This window comes from Schistocerca piceifrons, chromosome 6 (genome assembly GCF_021461385.2).
Source record: "Schistocerca piceifrons isolate TAMUIC-IGC-003096 chromosome 6, iqSchPice1.1, whole genome shotgun sequence".
NCBI classification, from domain to species: domain Eukaryota; kingdom Metazoa; phylum Arthropoda; class Insecta; order Orthoptera; family Acrididae; genus Schistocerca; species Schistocerca piceifrons.
In genome coordinates this window covers 119,340,792-119,345,146 of record NC_060143.1, presented here as the reverse complement: position 1 = coordinate 119,345,146, position 4,355 = coordinate 119,340,792, and positions in this window count along the sequence as shown.

Here is a 4,355-nt window from a genome sequence, read left to right as displayed (position 1 = left end):
ATCAAGAGGCACGCATCAGTCGGTCAGAAAATGAAGTACCATTTGTAACATAGCCTTAATAAGACTTTATATTTTTACTTTTTTTATTGTGTTGCCACAATACTGTAACAGTCCCACCTTTAGCGGCTTTTAGCACCCCGAGGCTAGCAGGGCTCTGGTTGTCATTCGGCAGTACAGTGCTTGGCGCTCGGGCATTAGGCGGCCTCAGAGGATCGAAGAGAGTAGCAAACAAAGGGTAGGCGCGAATAGTTAATAGCTATAGAATGAGAGTGTCATAATTGCGTAGTATCACAAAGGTGGTCCGGTATCGGTTGCTAGAGCTAATACATAGTAGGCGGCCGTTGTGGCCGAGCGGTTCCAGGCGCTTCAGTCCGGAACCGCGCTGCTGCTACGGTCGCAAGCTTGAATCCTGCCTTGGGTATGGATGTGTGTAATGTCTAAGTCTAGGGGCTGATGACCTCAGATGTTAAGTCCCATAGTGCTTAGAGCCATTTGAACCGCAGCGTCCCTTGTATTTATTTATTTATTTTCTCCACACGTGATAGGAACTGCGATTTCATAAAGTCATGCACTCCGTTTCGGCTAGATTTATCGGGACTGTAAGTCTCATGCTTTCTGAGGCGATTACCCCCGCCACGAAATCACACATCAACCAAAAGACCCAACACCGTTGATCAACTATTAACACTTTCGGTTTAAAAAGATTTAACACGCCTATTTTTAAAAAGAGAAACAATAAATCATTAAAAGCATTCGTAATTGCGAATAAGGACAACCATCAGCTGCAGAATGTAATGACAAGAACGAAAATTTGTGCCGGACCGGGACTCTAAACCGTATTTCCTGCTTACCGCGGGCGGTCGCCTTACCGTTTCTGTTCTTTTTTTGCGTATTTTTCATTGCATTTGATCGTAGCCGACGTCACACGACATCCGTTGAAGTTCGTTATTGAGCCCTTCATTCAGTTTTTTGTTTTTTTGTTTTTGTTTTTTTTTTTTTTTTTTTATACAGAGCAGCCAACTCTCTGACCGAACACGCTGAGCTACGATGCCGGCATCGTTCAGCTATCCATGCACGACTCACGGCCAGACCTAAAACTTCCATACGTCGTCAACCATGAGTTTACGACCTGTACTCGTACTTCCATTATGTATATTCCCTTACAGGTCAGACGTTGTATCTGCAAGTCGCTTGCCCGGTATCGAGCAGGTAAATACGATATTGCAGTGACTGTGTTATTCTGATTACGATGGAAAATCTTCCGAGAGAACCAACCGTGTACGCTAGCACAGCTACGTCATGTACCTTAATTCAGAAAATGGGTTTGTCTCCAGCAATACAAGCATCTACACGGGCAGTGTAAAGATGTCTTGAGAATCATAGGCTACTTTTGTGACTTTCCTTGGTACGGGTAGAGAGATCGGTACGCCGAAATCGGTGGGCTCGCGGACAACACTAGAAACAGCACATAATGACTTGAAAAATTCTGCAGATCAGTACAGTGAAAAGTTTCTTTGTAATGTAGAAAAAGGACTGAAAGAATGAGAGGCGATATGATGAGTACCTCGAAGCCATACCTGAAGAACTGGAAACTCACTTATTTCCTCCCAAGTTACAGTTATATCTTAGGATCGGCAGAGGCGAAATCATTTATTACGGTAACAAACAGAGGTATAAAATATCGGAAATGTGTAACGAACAGTCTGTTTATATCGTCTTATGGAGCTGGAATACACCAATATTTGGAAATGTGAATATAATTCTTGTATTTCACACAGCTGTCACATCAGTGCCTGTTCCTTCAGACATGGACGCGGGGTACACCGGAACAACACATGCACTGCAATGTGGAAATCCACAAAGCTTTGCAACACGTGTACTCAGTTCTGATGTCTGTTGGAGGAAAAACAAAGCGATGATTATAATTACGATTATTTCGTTTCCAAAGCCTTGTTTCAGTCTAAGTTAACACAAACGCAGCTGCGGGTGTTACGAGGGAAATACATGTGAGTCGTTAGCGGACTAAATAAAACAGAAACGCACGGCGAACGATATTAAATAACACACATTGACTGATGGCCTGTCAGCGCCGTAATAATAAAGGGCGCGGTGCGTGTTGAAACAAGAGAGAGCCGAGACAAAGCTGCGTGTGTCGGGAAGAAATAATTAGCGGTGTGTGGGGCAGCAGCAGCGGCGGCGGTGGCGGCAGCTGGGTGAAGCCGCAGGCGGCTCTGCGGCGGTCGTGTGGTCGTGGTCGAGTTCGTGGGCTGGTCGTGGCTGGCTGGCATCTCCCGCCCACCGCAGGCGGCCTGTGGTCTCCGGGCTGCTCTGGCTGCCTATGGGCGAGGACCTGAGTGGGGTGGGACCCCGGAACTGCAGCCATGGGCGGCGAAGGCCATCACTTACACACTTACAAGAAGGGTTACTGAACAAAACTTATCAAAATATTTGCAAAAACGGACATAATGTCTGATAGGATAGCAGCAGTCAGTTTTTACAATGTTACTTATAAGCCGTCTTGATTGCAAAGTATGTGGCTCTCACTTACAGTGAAAGAATTACAGATAAGATTGAAAGATGCATTCGTAAATCCGACGTTAAAATAGGGTTCCGAACAAATAACACGTTAAAATTGAAGCTCTGGCACAAAATATGTAATAGTAGGAATAAATTTCAGAATTAAGGTGTACATAAGATCTAATGTAATGACTGCTGTAAACAATATATAGGACAGACTGGTAGGAGCTTTGAGACCAGATTCAGAGAGCATACGTACTCTCAAAACAAAACAGCGTTTGGGGCGCTTATGACTGCCTTAAAGCACTCAGTCACGAACATTGAACAAAATTTAGACATCCTGCACAGAGCTCATACGGGACGGTTTCTTAACATTTTGGAAGAAATTAAAATATACGAGTACAACCACAAAAAGAAAGATCCGGATTTAATCCTCAACGAGCAAAGCGAGTTCAATCATAACGCCTATTTTAGTATTTATGACGACTTACTAAGATGACAACTGTTGCGTGTGGAGGTCCAGGCCGAGGGATGAGAGATGGTGCGTGATGGAGAAGCTGGAACATGGGTGCAGCGCCTGGCTTCGTTGACGGGGCCCTCTTACACACGGCGATGGACATCAGACAACTGAGCGGATCGCGGCACAACACCGAAAAGGCAGGAACCACGGAAGCAGACCGTGGAGGAAAACAAGTCTACACCAGCGCCATAGATATAGAAATCGCCCTATGTTACTAGATCGTATAAAAATGATATTTTCACTGTGTTTTTTTGATTTTGAAAAGTACAGCTTTTAACCTTGACATCTACAGCTTTTAATTAAATATTTTTGGAGATAAAAGTTAATCACAAAAATCTACTGAATGCAGTATGTGCATATGTAATATAACAAATGTACCAGACGCATCCTGTCGGTAACAGTGTCATAATTAATACAAATGACGTGCATTCCGCCAACCAATTTTATGTGACGCAGCAAGTGGCAGTTACTGTATTGGGACGGGTTACTCCTGTAACCGAAATATCAGGTACGTTCTGGTACATTTGATATTGATTAGATAGGATTTGCATTCGTGAAATAGTAAATTAGTATCATTATCGTTACAGATCTGAAGATGGTTCTAGATGAACCGAAACCGGTCATAAGAATTTAAAAAAAGTTTTGCAATCAAGACGGATTATATATAACATTATCAAAATATTTCCCTGCAATTTGAAACCGTACGCCGGACCGAGAATCAGCTCTGCAGCCTTTGTCTCTTGTGATGAAGGTCCCTTTTGTTTCTCAAATGACAATAGTTACAGCGCGTATGTAAAGCCCGTTCTACAAGAGTGACTTTCTGGTCAAAACCAACTACTTGAAGTGCTTGCACCTTTTGTGCCTGCGTGTAAATTATCAAGCAACCAAGACGTGAGTGTGTCTACGACGTCAATGATCTACAGATCCGTTGCCAAGTGTGGAGTTCTAAATTTCCGAGTATGCTGCACACTGCACGTGAGCAGAAACAAAGGACTACGGCGGCTTTTGCTAACACCAGAAGTTAACCTGTTCTGGCCGAGCTAATTTTTATTATTAAAATAGATTCTATGTTGTCTTCTTACTCTTTATTGGGTCGCTTGCTTTGTTTTCGTAGCACATTCAGAAGTTACACAAAGTCCTGGTATTCTTGCCTGCTCGTGTTTTCCTACAAGAGAGACGAATTATCTGAAAGAAAAACACGTAATTACTTTGAAAACGTAAACAGAAAAGTTGATTTCAGTGAAAATTATTTCAACAGTTAAAATGTCAGAATAATTCGACGATCAAAATAATTTTCTATTTTATTTGGCATTTAGCC